This window comes from Anticarsia gemmatalis, chromosome 13 (assembly GCF_050436995.1).
Source record: "Anticarsia gemmatalis isolate Benzon Research Colony breed Stoneville strain chromosome 13, ilAntGemm2 primary, whole genome shotgun sequence".
Classification (NCBI taxonomy): Eukaryota; Metazoa; Arthropoda; class Insecta; order Lepidoptera; family Erebidae; genus Anticarsia; species Anticarsia gemmatalis.
In genome coordinates, this window is record NC_134757.1 from 7,319,778 (window position 1) to 7,336,789 (window position 17,012).

The 17,012-nt window shown below is 34.3% G+C and overlaps 1 protein-coding gene across 2 annotated transcripts in view; it reads right to left on the bottom strand.

The window, feature by feature from the left end:
- Window positions 1-16,654, bottom strand: part of LOC142977920 (uncharacterized) — a 57,115-nt gene extending 40,461 nt beyond the window's left edge. The window contains exon 1 of one of the 2 annotated variants that reach the window (XM_076122050.1): window positions 16,131-16,654. The gene's annotated coding sequence lies outside the window, so the exon portion shown is untranslated. Of the gene's footprint in view, window positions 1-16,125 lie in introns of both variants that reach the window. The other variant, XM_076122049.1, reaches the window with a different exon arrangement.
- Window positions 16,655-17,012: the final 358 nt, after the last annotated feature.

Here is a 17,012-nt window from a genome sequence, read left to right on the forward strand (position 1 = left end):
GCAATGGTGTGAGTTCGTGTCAGAGGTCGATGGGAAAAGCTTATTTTCCTTGCTTTCTTTATCATAAATATCATTATGACAAGAATTAAATACTATGTGTATTTTAATTGTATTATAGTTTGTCGTAAATAAACCAATAACCCTAATAATCGAGCTACTTTTCCACTATTTACAGTTTTACTAGCTAAAAATATCTGAGCGTAATTGTAAAAACAAATAAGGTAAATTCAAAGCAAAGTCACATTGTGTCTCACCCGCCGTAAAACAATATCAATAAAATGTAATGTGTTCGTGAACTATGACGTCACACATCGGTAATCTCATTCGAACCACTAACTTCAAAGTGACTGTTCAGTAGAAGCTCGCTCTTATTCAAGTCCATTACACTACAAGAGCCATTGAAATAAAATTAGTGTCAAACAATTGGGCCTAAGTCGTCATTCAGTAGTCGGGCGGCGAATGATTGTTTCGTGTAATGCTGTTATTTCCGACTGAATACCAGAACAGAAGGCTACTTACAGTTAAAGTAATCCCGTTTAATCCAGTACAAAGTAAGTGCTCCTAATACGGACACTATTTCACGTAGATAATTGCTTGGCGAGCGAACGGGTCGCCAGATTAAGCCTGGCCCGACGATGCTGCGCGAACACTGTTCTTAATACTAGGATTTACTTCTATAATATTATTTGTTCAGCATTTTTAATAATAAGGTTGGATGAATGCAACGTTTTTACTGTCGTTGTAATGGAAGATTGGACTATTGTTGTGAATGGACTAATTTATGCAGTAGTTATTGTGGTCGTTTGGGTATATTGAGATTGAAACGGTGTTTTATTCGGTACTGTTTGTATAAACATGACTTTTTTGAAATTGCATTAATTTAAAATGCGATTGCAACAAAAAATCAAGGCTATTTGCGTTGCTACAACACATAAATTTTGCTTGAAATGCTAATTAATACTTTTATTATCAGAATGAATTTTTATAAGTAAACACAAAAGATTTTTTAAAATATTTACGAAAAAAATGATTTCCTAATTTGCAGCTTTACAAACCAAATTCGATGAAAGGGACTTTTAAAAATACAAAATGTGTATTTATCACAATTTTTGTTGACCCAAAAATGTCATTTCAAATAAATTCAGTGCGCATTCGGTAAATTTTCCGCCAAACATAATATAATTTGTGTCAGTTAACTTGAGTATCAGTTGACATCGAGGAACAGAAGTGTCGACTTCCTCACTAAATCATCGTTTATCAACTTAAACGTAACGTCATAACAAGCCTTGGATTCTCAGAATGAACAACAAAAATGATGCTTTAATTCCTTGCTGACTTACGTCGAAAACACGAAATATTTGGTAAATATTGCATTTTGGGAACTAATTAAGATTAAGGAGACAAAAACTGAACCTCGATTCTGTACCACTATCGACTACCGACAACCGGCTAGCTATCGAAAATTTTACATTTATAATGTACTGCCAATATATTTCCTACGACACCCGTCAGAGGCGCTGATCCGATTTTCATACCAAAATTTTGATGACAGGTCGGTTGTCGGTAGTCGATGGTAATAGAGAATTGAGCTACTGTTTATAAATTTCTAGTAAAGTAACAAATAATAAATTTTCTAATTGCATAAGAAAGAAACCAATTACTTCCCACTTTTCACAATGACTTGCCAATAACACTACCATTTTATTCATAGGTACATTTACCACGGATAAATAACATTATTCCAACAATAGTTCATTAAAAACTAATCTCAATCAAAAAACTTTTCCAACTTCTTCCGAACAGTTGGCTTAATCCATACTTCCATACTAATATTATAAATGCGAAAGTAACTCTGTCTGTCTGTCTGTCTGTCTGTCTGTCTGTCTGCTACTCAATCACGCCTAAACTACTGAACCAATTTGCATGAAATTTGGTATGGAGATATTTTAATACCCGAGAAAGGACATAGGCTACTTTTTATCCCGGGAAAATGACGCATTTCCCGGGAAAATTCAGGTGGCGAAGGAAGTCGCGAGTAATCAATATTATAATGACATTTGAATTAACAAAATTCCGTTGTCATGGCAACTGTTTACATGGCGGATATGCCTTAGCGCGACTTCGTTATATTAAGAGATATAAATAATTTTGAGAATATTTTTCGTGAAAAAGAAACATATTTTATATCATCACGCTACGACCAATAGGAGCAGAGTAAAAGTAAAAAGTGTTACAAAAACGTGGTAAATTCTGACCCATTCTCTCTTATGTGACGCAAGCGAAGTTGCGCGGGTCAGCTAGTAAAACATAATTTAAAGAGGGTTTCTATGAATACAAGGACAAATAGATCTCAAACCCCTCGCTATAAATCCCTCGTCAAATTAAAAAATCAATACAAGTATATTTAGGGCATTGCCATTCATACTATACGTGTATTTAAAATTCAAATAAAGTTCCGAGTCGAGTCTTCCAATTCATACCGTTTGATTACTGTTTTGATTACAAAAGGGGCCTGCTGAGCCCAGCGAGGGTTCCCTACACGGTCAGTTGATCGATAACCATCGCCCGGGGGTTCTTTCGACGGTTTTTTGTGTATTTATGATCAAAGCTGATATAAGTGGTATGAAAATTTATTGTGCTCATGCTTGCTCGAATCTTTGCTTGAAGATATTCCGGTCTCGTTTGGGTCACATATTTATGTTTGTTATTTATGTACTGGGCACACAAATCATATTGATTTGGGTTTGGATGCGTCATGTGTTATGTATTGGTGTGAGACTCACTCGCGAGAATCACTCGTAAACATAAAGACAGGCAGTAAAACACTTGAATCATTTCGATGATAGAGATATGTCAAAACTTTTGGAGGGTAAAGCATAATTATTGTCAACAGCAGCAATCAGCATGTTTAAAAAAATAATGACGAGGAAATGTAAATAATATCCTACCTAAACGAGTAAATCTTTTATTTTGTTTTTATATTTATTATTCGATGTACCTAGAAAAAAAATGAATAAATTTTTAACATTTCAAAAATGCACACCAGCAGAGAAATATGTCTAACATTATCGCCCGTAATTCAATAATAAATGCAAGCTTCATTATGTCTATTATACACGTTATAAATTATTCATAATACGTATTACGTAAATATTAAAAGATTTTTTTAAAACGCGTCTCTTTTGAATGTGATAGAGCATTATGTTGGTGGCCGTGGTCGTAAAAACCACCCAGCGTTTTAATTACTGAGTAAATACGGAGGGTTACATTTATACTTTTAAATTTGCTGTGGTGCATACTGTTTTTGTGCATAAAGAAAGAAGAAATTTGAATGCTCAACTTGAGCTTTTGGGGTCCCCTATATTTAAATATAAAAAGCGAGTGAGAGTAATGTTTGTTTGCTCACTCGAATGTAATAATAGCTTAAGTTTATTAAAATATTATTGGAATTTTGACCTCAATGATAAAGTAGCTTCTTCTACATTTTTTGTGTTTTATTATTTATGATATTTGTTTTAAAAATAGGCCGCAAATAAAGGTAAGTACTAATTTTGCTCAATTTTTCACCGAAATTAAAATAATCATAAAAAAAAATTAAGTTGCTATTAAACAGCAAATGAAACAAGCAACAGAGAACTGTCGAAAGAACACAACTAACTCCAAAAAAAACCTCTCATCAGAAATGTTAACACAATATTTGTCTCGTAAATGTTATTTACATTAAAGAAGTAAAATCTAAGATCTTTTTAATCGCAAACATACTGACTAAGCTCAGAAAATACGAAGCCTTAATAATGAAAACGTTTTGCAAGAATCGTTTCATGGAAACCATTTGAACTGTTGTATAGCAATCGCTTGGCCGAGCATTTCCAGGAAATGTATGGCTATTGTAGGAAATAATCATTTAAGTAAATACACAATATATCGTATTGAAACGTAATCTCTTTACGTAAGTATCGAATTGCTTAGGTATTTGCTATGAAGTTAGTAAATTACTGTGAACAATTGTGTTACGCAATAGGACTGTAATTTCTGTTATGATTAAAATATGACAGTAGGAACCCCACCTAAATTATCAGTAGTTGTTTACCTTATGTAATTTGTCATTAAAAATATTTGGGTACAAATAGGAATCGGAAACAAAAAAACCGGCCCGCCTCATGATTTTAGCAATTTATATCCAAAAATATCTCTATCGGCATTTGTGTAACAATGAACCCGTCATGACAAGCTAGAAGTACGTTCAATTGTAGTCGCGTTTCCCGGTCTCAGTTAGCTCTCTTGACAAAAATACGCAACTTTATGTAGGCATAATCAATTATTAAACCATAATTAATAGATTTACAGTACAATAGCATATTAACACCGAATTGGTTTATTGAAGACATCGATCTAATAGTCTGTTAGTAGGTCAACACTGCAACAAAGCTATCAACGCGGTGAGGCTCAGATTTCAGTAATGAGAGGAATCCGATTGGACAATTCGGGCATTGACGGCATTTAGCGTCTATTATTCTATTATCTAAATCTAGATGCCGAAATCAATAGCGCGATTCCGTACAGTCGTTACTGTCTAGAATCGAAAGTTTGACATTTAAAATGTAGTGCCAAAATAGTTCCTACGACGCCCGTCAGAGGCGCTGATCAGATTTTCAAACAAAATTTCTCGATGACAGATCGGTTGTCCGTAGTCAATAGTAGAGAATCGAGCTACAATTAATGTAGTTCACGATTTTGTAAATGACTCAAACGACTCTCAAGTGGTGCTCGAACGTATTTCTGTCGCTAAAATATGCGCTTAAAGGACAGAGACAGGAGATAGAGATATTAGGGTAAAGGAATTACTTCATTTGAGTGACGTTTTAACTGCCCGCCTAGGCTAGCGACTCGGCCGAATAAAATTATTCAAACTAAGCCCGAACAAAATGTCATTGTTAACAAACCAATAATTCTCGTGCTACATTCTTAAATCTAGACCTAGGAACGATCACTTAACAAGGCATAATTGATATTCTGGAATGAAATACGAATATTTTATAAAATACCATTATCAATTAAGTATCAGCGTAGATACGCTATGACATGTATAAAATCTTTAGCTTTTATTTCGGATTAAAATATTTTCCTCTCTTAAACAGAAAACATAACAAAACAAAAACTTAATGTGCTCTCATGTGGCAGCATTTTAACTATAAAGCCAATGAGGTTTAAATAAATAAATAGCCACAAATAAGAGTGGAGCGTTGTAGACACTGAATGAGTTGCGGTGCGGGGTGACAACCGCAACTGGGACGTTCTCTATTTATTTTTTATTTTATTTCTTTGGCTCGATAAGCACAAGTTCCAATGGATTTGAAGCGGTTTTAGAAGTATCCACATGCTGCAGCAGGGTTTTAGTTAAACCACAACTTTTAATCAGCCAACTTAAGTTTTTATTTATTTATACCGTCGGGCGAATAAAATTAAGAACCTAAAGTGAAATGTGTTGAAATATAGCTTTTGAATGAAAAGCGAATGACTTTGAGTATAAAAAAATTACATTTGTAGTGAACTTTTTTATGTAGAATGCAGATACCAATAAAATAACTATGAGGAAATATACCATCATGTCACATTAATGGACGAATTTTTGGGTCTACCCAGAACATCGACTTATAAAATGACAAAATTTTGAAAAACTATACGTAATTTAGATAAGGCCTTAAGTTTTTATATAGCTAACGGTGCATTTTCCTCATAGAATATTTAAAAATAAATCATGTGAATGCTCGCATGATCGCGGCGCAGCACGAGATGCAGTTATTCTTAACTAGTCGTATCTTATTTTGCAGTTCATCACTTAGTTGTGTCGCGAGTACCTTTTAGAAAATAGCGTCTAGTGAGGGCAATGACCTCTGCAGCGAGCTGCAATGAAAAATTTCCTCATTGTAAAATGTCTCTCTTAAAGCAGCTAGGTTTGAATACCTTTACGGAAAATGCATACTTTTTATCATTAAGTGATTGAAATAAGAAATTTTTCTTTACTCCTAAATAGAAGAAACGAATCGTTGAGAGATTTCCTCAGAGTACTTTTTTATTCCCCACATCGTAGGTATGTTTATTTTCGGAAAAATACCATCTAGAAAGACAATATATTAGATCATACAATTATTTTAGCCTGTCACAATAGAATGGACTTCAGCGACCCAAAAAAGGAACCTAGAAAGGTTCTTTGATTATTCCTAGCACATCTGAAACCTACATTTTCCTTTACATGAGAATGGTAATAAATTCATGCTAAAGAGAAAAAAATGTTCTCGTATAGTGGATGCCGATCTAAAAAATGATGGTTATACAACGGTCCGGTCCGACACGGTCAAGCAAAAGCGGTACTTATATAGCGATGGATAATTCCAAACGCCGGGATATGAGTTTCCTACAAGCGGAAAATTTCGTCTATTTTATTCAAGGTCGAAATGTCGTACAGCCTTCGGCGTACAAAGCCTTGCTACCTTAGGCATTTTGCCTTCATAATGTAGTGCGTATTTGGTAATTTTATACGCTTAGGTATATTTGCAAAAAGCCTTATCTTGTAATCTTTTGGCGAAATAATCCCTTTTGTTGCCAGTGCTCTAATAAACTGGGTTCTCGACGCTGGTATGTGCTAACATAAAATAAAAATATAGAAGATTTTAAATAGACGTCTTTTTGTATTGTTATTTTGTAGAGTGTAATATTTTGTATACTGTGAGTATCTTGAGCAAAGAGAGAAAATTAATAGGAGTTTGCGACGTTACTTGGGGGCTAAAATCTTAAGTAACCCTTTGTTGCTATGAAATTGAATCTTTCTCATAAAATAGATCTATCAAATAATCATAAACGATTTTTTGTACAACTAACACAATGTAAAATATATCCACGCTGCCTACGTCTTTTTAATGATTAAGTTTAATCAGTAGAATACGTTTTATGGTAAGAATTCATTTTAAAATACATTTAAAGATCGTTATCATACATCGTTCATATAACAAGTACGTGTGTGTCTAGACATAGACTATGAACGTTTTTATCGTAAAATTAAAAAAAGCCCAAAATAACTTATTATAAGCGTCAAACTGAAACCCGCACCTAAAAGGGAAAACACCTACTCATAAACTCTTTTTTTACAATCTTAATTCGAAAAACGGCTCATAGCTCGTTAAAATGATATGGAGTAAACTGAAAAATATTATTGTTCTTTTATGTTTGGAACACGTCGCCATAAAATAACATTTTAAATCACATTGCGGAGGCCAAAAATATTTTACACCAAAAACATTTCCGCGCTTCTGCGGATCGGATTTCAAAGCAATAAAATTCCACACACCTATTTCAAACCGTAATATTTTTTCGGCCGCATTATATTATCCAAAGCATAAAGCCATTTTTGGATATAATCACATATCTGTATGCAAATCTCAATGGACATGAGACCATTTCGCGTGCTTTAATTGCGTAACGGATGGCCGTTCGCACTCATAACCGAGGGGAAAATTATATCTTTATTAATAACTGCCCCCGTTTTCCTAACGCCGGTAATTTTATTAGAGATCGTTCATTTATTATTTATTTTATGAGAATCCATTTTAGCATGACACTCCTATCAAATCGCTTTAAATCTTTTATAAAACCAATTCCATTTTTTTAGGTGCGGGTTGATGGAATATTTAATCGTTATTTAAATATTTAGATGTGCTCATATCGAGTATATGGTATAGCTACGAAATTTATTCTATTTACAGGTTTCAAATTATTGATAACTTTATTTAACCATTTTGGCTAATTAAATGCGACATTTTATACAGTATATGCATATAAGTCCTTTTCCTTTCAGAAATATACTACCCCAAAGATAACAAATACTGAAATTGCGGCCAAAACAATCTTCCATCCCATCGGAACTCTTCTTATCAATCAAATCACGCACTCGCAGAATAAAAGCAATTCTTCAAACAACAAGCTAACCCGTTAAATTACTCCAGAAATTCACAATCCTTTTTCACGTACCTAATATATCGTTTGGAACATTCGGAACAAATCTTTGACGTTCAACTTATTGGTTCTGTGTAACAAGTAAGAATTTCGTGTATCTTATAAAAGACATTTTCAAAAGTGAAATAGGTACTACAGACTCAATTCAATTTTCTCGATTCAAAGAGCATTGCAAGGAAGAGTGTGAGGTGACATTCAACGAGTACAGTGATCACATTCTTTGGCGCGTAACACGTAAAAGGTGCCGCTCTGACCACGCCATTGGCCCGTGGATGCTCGTACAATTTTCGCTATGAAATCTTATCATGTTTTCTACATTCCGGGAGGTATTCATTATTTGATGTACGCTGCAGCGCCGAAGTGAACGACCTTTTATAGATACCTATTTGGTAAATATTTTTAGTTTAGTTTAATATACTTAAAGAAGTATACTTATAATATTAGTTTTTTAATGTACGATTTGGATAAATAACAGTGAAGCAGACGACAACAATATTTACCGACTATACAGTCCAGGTAAAATATCAAGCTCGTTAGTTACTCCAATTCGGACTTCGAACCCGCAGCTAGGGATTTACTCAACATAGAAATTGAATCCCCGGAAACCACAGAACATTCACAAACAAGTGAGGTAACCCTAGTTTTTCGAACTAGATTTTCTGCGAAAAACTACTCAACGCGCTGTCGATTTCAATTTTATTACAACAGTTTGATTGAGAGTAGGCTTCAGTTTTAATTTACTCGCACGTTTAGAATCCAACTATATAATGTTCGAGGTTTTTATTCTGTGCATGTATGTACCTATCGAATGTCCTAGGTTATGAGGTAATTACTACTGAACAAAAATAGAACACTAATTTCAAATCGCAGACTTAATCATTCGCTATAAATAAAGTACGATCAATGTGTCAGCACGATCGGCAGATTTGCAAAAGTTGAAATTTTTCATATTCAATACCATCTATAAACCATTACGGCGACTGAAATTGAATACAAACATTGATACTCAAACGGCAATAAAGCAAAGTATCGGGTCAAACGAACTATTTTTATTTAAAATCTCGTTTAAAATCTCTATTGACTCTAGGACAGTAAAGTAAGCGTCCGGCGAGTAGCGTAATATAAAATAGGCCACTTTGCAAACAGTGCGCTCAGTTCGAACAAATTTACTGAACTGGTCCCGTTATAAAATGCTTGTCAAATTTTATTTTAGTTACAGAATGCGCTTTTGGTTTCCAGTGTTGTTTACTTCGTTTGTTTGAAATGGAAATTAGTTTTTTATAGTATCAGTTCCGATTTTGTATTGCACAGTGCTATGTGAACAATATGACTACGTTGATGAATCCATTGGTTGTTAGATATTGAATTAAAGATGTAATTAGCTTTAACATTTCATAACAATTTCATCCAAAAAAAGTTGTCCTCCTACATGCAATAGACAAAACTAAGATGTGCTGGTATACTCGGTAGTATTGAGCGTCTGACATTTTAAATCACTTTAAGTAGTTCTTACACAGTACACTAGGAGGGCTAATCAGATTTTCATACAAAATTTTGAGAAAAGCTAGTCGATTGTCAATAATAGATAGTAGGGGGAAATCGCGCCTCTACATCAGTATTTTCGACTTCCAACAAATATTTTCGAAAAGAATATTCAATAGAATAGACTCTTATTGACTGCTACATAAAAGAACTTAGGTGAATATTGCGCCTACTATCTCTTACGTAAGTTTACTTTCGAACCAATAACTTTTTATTTTGATTTGTGCTCTCTCGCATACTCTCGGCGTATTTGTATAAGAATGTGACTCGAGGCTACGTAAGCAATAGAGGCTTGAATGAAAAAGAAATGCGCTAGTTATGACAGCTTCCACTTAAATACCACTATACATACATATATTATCTATTCCCCGGAAGGGTGATTACGAACCATTATTGATAAGATAGCTCTATGAAACTACACAATTCTGATATAGAAATGTAATCAGGATTTCCCTAGCGTACTTCACATTTTAATAATCTAAAATTATAAACGATTGATATAAACACAATATGTGCCTATGTATTAAACTACACAGTTTATATTTAAGACTACGATGAGTAAAGAGCTTGCAGTCTATAGTTTTGAACCTCAAAGGGGCTTAAGTTTTGGTAAAACGAGAACCCTATAACTTAGATTTCACTGTCTTTCTTTAAGTTTTTTTTATAACAACTATACGTACTTAATTGGAACGGAAGCAAAATTTAATAGAAGTAGTTATACTAGTACCGATCAATAAATAATTACTTGTTATATTTGCAACATAAATTAATGCAGGTATATTATTAACCCCGGCCTCGTCGACTGCGCGGACAGTGGACGTTTTTCTTTAATTCCCGGGTCAACTGTTGTGTACCGTGTCAGGTGTTTTTACAACCGTATAACCTGATTTATTGTGCTTTAGATAAACTTCTATAAATAAACTAAACAAATGAGGGTTCGGTCTGGTCTTTGAACAGCTACTAGAGGGAAATTCTTTATTTTATTTTGCGACTGACTGGAGCAATCATTGTTACTAGGTACCTAACCCGTCACACTTTAAGCAAGAAAATACGGTGTGTTTGTTTCCAATTGCTTATTCTTGACCATACATTTGAGCAACAGAAATAAATAAGTAGAGTTAGTTACCTTTCGTTACATACGTAAAGGTTTTACGAACTTAGATTAGTTTCTGTGATTTTCCACAATAATTTTATTGTATAGTCTGGAAAATAAATTACTAAAGGTTAGACGCAATGGGAATAAACAAGACCAATCCGAAATACTAGCTCAATTTCTAAAAGTAATCTAGAAAAATGTACCTACATTCGCGTGTCATGTTTCTGCGCAAAAACAATTGTGTTACTTCAATTGTACACCCAGTCCGGTGAGAATAAAATTGGAAATATAATATTTGGTACACGCATTGTTGGTAGTAGTGTATAATACGCGACGCAGGAGTAGGAGTACACTGTACGGACGAGCGCTATGACATTTTCCCTCCACAATGGAGTTACGCTCGCCGCGTCAAACAATGAACCCAGTCAATCGCGGTATCGCTGCTTCTGCAAACAACACCGCCGGGCGTAACAACAGGGAATTGTTGCAAGTGTATACGGGACTTAAAGGTGGGTTTCGGTTGCGTCTATTGTGTACCGGGATGGAGTTTGATATCGATCCTGTCAATCTTTAGTTTCCGTAATGATGCCTCCTGCCAATTATATCTGAGACTCATAGTGTTTCTATAGATCAAGTAATGTATGAATAGGAACAATGTTGAAGAGGAGGTACGCCAATGGTTAAGGATCTTACCGGACCGGAGAATATTAATTTCAAATATCCTGTGTGACAAATACTTACCACCAAATGTGAAAGACAATGACTCGTGATATAGAAAATTGCACCAGAAAAGTTGGAAAAGGGTAGTATCAATAAAAATGTCGACCTTATCAACAAGCACATTTTTTATGGTATTTTGTAGATATTTATTGCTTTTAAGGTAGGATGAATCTCTTCGACTATGATTCAGATTAACAAAGTTTTACCTGAACACAATCAACTTTCTTTATACCGATTTACAAAACATCTTGAATACGTAACACTAATGAACAATCTATAGCTCAGCCGCGATAGAGGTTGCTTACAAAAAATGTCCTTAAGACTACAACAACAATTGACTCTGTATTTCAATAACAATAATCGCAATATTCGCTATGAAACAATAGCATTGTATGAATATGGAACAGCGACTACATGCTCTGTACATCCGCCTGCCAAACGTCAAGTGTGAGACAGGACTCAAGAACCGTTTGTTGCAGGTCGACTGGTCTTCCGATGTACGTTCTGAGGAAATTGAATTTATACTTCGAGCTGTAGCCAAGAATTTGTGTGCTAATACCGATTTAGAATACACGTAACAGTTATTTGTTATAGATTTTCGTTATTGATTTGATTAAAAAAACTACCTGTTTTATAATTATATTGTGATAAACTAGCACAATATCAAACAGCCACATTAAAAATCATATTTTTGTAATTAAAAAAATCTCCGACCATTTCTTTGTATTGTGTTTGCGTTGTGACATAAGTAACGATTTTATACAATGTTTGATTACTTTGCTTTCATGATTACAATGCCGCATCATACTCTAATGTATGACAATTGTAATACTATATATATCCTTAACGAGTAGGTACATAGCACTCGTATTTACATACATACATACATATTTTGAAGCCACTAACTTATCTTTATCCGATACAATCTTGAACACCTTGAAGCATTATTCTGAGTAAAGTTACGAAGTCCTCGAGACATCCCATTTTCAGAGGAGGAGCAATAGTACAATATGTACATGTTCGCCAGTACTTGAGAAACTTGTTGAAAATAAAGTAGCGGATTTAAAGTTTGCAAGTAGTAACAAGGTGCGATCGTCTACTACCCAAGAAGATAATCAGAGTACATTCGTACTTTTGTTTTAGAAAGGATACATCATGGATGGGTAACTATTTGTTTCTTACAGTAGCTCGATTCTCTACTTCTATCGACTACCGACAACCGATCTGTCATCGAGAAATTTTTGTATGAAAATCTGATCAGCGCCTCTGACGGATGTTGTAGGAAACATTTTGGCAGTACATTCTAAGTGTCAAAATTTCAATACTCGACAGTACCGACTTTTGCTTTAAAGAGGATACATCATGAATTGCTACCTATTTGTTTCTTACAGTAGCTCGATTCTCTACTTCTATCGACTACCGTCAACCGATCTGTCATCGAGAAATTTTGTATGAAAATCTAATCAGCGCCTCTGACGGGTGTCGTAGGAAACATTTTGGCAGTACATTCCAAATGTCACAATTCCGACACTCGACAGTATCGACTGTACAGAACATGGCTTAACGACTGTTATCTTAGTAGCCGGGACCGGCAATTACGTGCCCTCCGAAGCACGGAGACGCACAGATCAAAAACCACTACGCGGACACCCATCAATGGATTGACCGCGCCAAGTGTTGCTTAACCCACAGATCGTTTACCGACCAGTGAGCGCAACTGGCTATAGGCGCCTCAAATAACTAAGATAATAATACGGTACGAGAAGGGCTTGCAAATAATCGAATATTCGAATACCTGCAAGGCCGAGTCTTAACCAGTACCGCAATTCTTAGAGAATTGCTACTCTACTACTATCGACTACCGACAACCGGCTAACTATCGACAAAATTTGTACGACAATCAGGTCAGCGCCACTAGTGGCTGATGGAGAAATCTTTTTTGCAGTAAATTTTAAATTTCAAACTTTCGATACCTGCTCAAAAGTACCGACTGTGCAGAATTGCGTTACTAAGTGACATACAATTATTGTTTTACCAATAAACTATTTTTATTTTATTATTCATTTTATCACATAATTCCGGTCTAAGTTGGTCAAAACGTCTGATAATAAATAAGATACCGTAATTTTTTTTATCACCGTACAAGATTCGTTTTAGATTTCAGTCATATGTGTACAAGTCGCGCTAATTTCAATTACATGTTGATTATAACTACTATGTAACGCTACTATAACATAATTTATTATAGCACGTATTTATTAACAAAAGCTCAGACTTGCGATTGACAGCACAGCGGCGTCCATTTTTCGCAATACTTTTATTTTAAAATACGTTGAAAAATATATAATGTTAACAGTGAAATTTTAAATATATATATATAAAGCCCGATGGATATTTCAAGAGTAAAAAAAAAAACTGCAAACCATATATGCTGCATTAAAAAACTTTTATGAACAACAAAGCTTTATTGATACGAGACTATGAAAATAATTTGAATTGATATTGACTCAACGTCCGTATATTGATTCGTCAAAAACAAACTACAATTACGAACAACATTTAATATAACGTTGATAAACAACCTTGTATTATAACTATTTAATTATTCAAACTGATTTATCGGTAATCCGTTCGAATCCAAATGGAAATATGACGCGTTACCTTATTGGCTACAAATGTAATCCTGCAGCAAAACTTTATTACTCTACATAATGCAAAAGGTATAACGCAAATGGATGTGTGTGTTCAGATAACAAAGTAATTATAGCATTAAGAGATTATATTTATTTATTACTGTTTTTTGTGCGGTTTGTGTCGAAATTAAACAAAATTTTATTATTTATTTAAGTAGGGCTAAAAGCCTATGCACATACGATAATTTTATTTAAAAAGCTACAGATAACCAATTTGACGTTCTAAAATTAGTCAAACGGGTGCTGTTATCAGCTATAGAGATAAAATAAAATTTTAGTAAAACTACATGTGCTAAGACTACGACTACAATGCTCTTAGCATATTATTATGATTCAATGCAGACAACGCATCTAAGCAGTAACCTCCAGATAAGCCGCAATTGCAAGAGTAATTTGATACCACTGCCACCTATCCATTGTATCTATCGAGCAATTTTTGTATACAAAACTGATCAGCGCCCCTACCGTCTTTTGAAGGAACAATTTTTTTAAGACCCGATACTTTTAGAAAACCGCTACCAGAGGAGCTACTTATTAATTGTTGTATATTGTGTAGGTTGCTTACTTTACACTGTTCTATAATTCTATTGATTGAGATTGAGCAAAATATTTCTTCTGTACCATTTGTGGTCAGTGTAGTTAGTGTCTAGATGTTTCTCGGAGATTTTCTTGGAGGTTGTCGAAAACTACTTTGACGCCATTGTGCCAATAAAAACTGGCTAACTACTGAACTAAATGAAGGGAGTATCTACTGTACTAATAATATGATAATATTTACTAATTTCTATTAAAATACAACAAAGGTTAATGTAGTTAATATTGAATTACACTCGAGGCACAATAAATTGCTCAACAAACATAATATATTTTAATAATCAGTATACTAAAAATAACTCATTATTTATAGCGACTGATTACTGTTTTAACGATTTTAAAATATCGCGACTTGTACGCATAATATTATAAGTCCTGTTCCATTTTAATATTATGTCTATTTCTTTACATTAATGCGTGTTTTTAAAGAAGATACCGCTGCCTATATAAGTTTGATGAAGCCAGTAAAATGACAATTAAATACCGCTATTAAACAAGTAATGCCGGGTACGAAGTAGTTTCGTCGTAATTACTCAGAGAACCCAATAATAGTTTTCTGCAAGTTTCTGAATATTAAGAAATAAGGCTTTAGGCCAAAAATTAAGCCATGTCAAAGGCCTTCGGGCGGCTCGAACATCTTTGACACTAGGTTGAGCACTAACCATACGATAAGAAGAAGAAGAAGAAGCTAAAAACTAGAACAATAGTACATAATATAAGTAGTCATGGATTGTGTATATGTAGGATGCATCGATATTCCTTTTACAAGAGTTTCATACAACTCTGCTATGCATATTTGCATAATAATTAAATATAAAAAATAAAGTTTAATAATTAGTAGTAAAAGTTTATAATCCGCTAACATGTTATGGATATAAAACATTAACAATGTTTTGTATTTATAAATAAATGCTTTATTAATTATTATACTACATAATCACAAAAAAAATATAAAATCTGTATTATCACTTCCATTAATGACAATTAACGTAAAAAAATATAAGTCAGGATCGATAAACATGCAAAAGCTTTAAAATAACATTTAACGTTGATAAATACACAAATAATTCATGCAAATAATTGAAATATTTAAACATCAATATTATGATTCATTCAATATCTATAAACGAAACATTAATTATACGCTCATTAATCAATCAGTCGAGCTAAATAATGTATAAAATATTGTCGCTAAATAAAACTTCAATTTTAGATTAAACGTTAAATAAATATTCGTTAAATATATACTGCATTGAATTCTAAGAAAAATGCGCGCCAAATTTTGACCAGAAACCCCGAACCAAGTACTTGCAAATATTTTATTATCTTCATTATCGAAAAGAAATAGTTCAGAATAGTAATAAGTGTCACCGAAATAAAAAAAAACTACATACCATGAAGAACAAAGTAAAACCAACAGAAGAGATCAAAGAACACATTAACACGTAATATTAACAGCGAAATATTTACCTTACATTTGTATTTGTGCAGGCAGAAGTACAAACTCCATTACGGCACTCGCTATATAATTGTCTGATATTAATTACGTTACACCAACACTACAGCGTCACATGGATTACAATAATACGCCAAAATTGGCTTTCGGCGTCTATTTATTAATACACAACATCGACTCCAGCTGCGGACTTACATCCCGCTCAATCTACCGCAACACGACTAAACTGTCCCAATTTGTAAGCTATCATTTTAACAAATTAATGTTCAAAAATTACATAGTGCCGCCTTAATAACCGTCTCTTTTGTGGACAAAGGGTGTCCCTTCAGCATACTGTCTCCGCTTTTTACGAGTGAATGTCACAAAGAGTCGCTTTTATTCACATCTGACAAAAAAATAACAAAACGCCACGAATCGTCGCCGGTCCTATTGTCCGATGATGTGGGTAGGGGGACAGATGCGAGCGCGATCGCTACGGCGTAGGCGCGTCGTAGTGCCGCTACGGCCGGCTCGCCACTGGCGGGGGCTACGCGAGCCCGGACCGTTCACCTACACATCTACATCGAGCTCGCGAACCTATCGCGACACGGCTGCTCACGCACACACCTTCGCCGCTTACAAGAGGCCCGCGAGAGGAAGCGGGAAAGTAACATTTTTGGGCTTGTAAATGATGTACACACTAATGGTGATTTACTCACACACGCATCTTCGACGCACAACTTCTCTCGTGCCCATACACATAGAAGCGATTTAAACTTGTAATCCCTAACGATAATTTGAATTCAACGGATTTGGTTTATAGTAAAACAAAAACGAACGAGTTTAATATAAATAAATAATCGGATACGATAACATAATTTTTTACATTTGTAAAATATTTTATTCGTTAACGTCAAGTTAT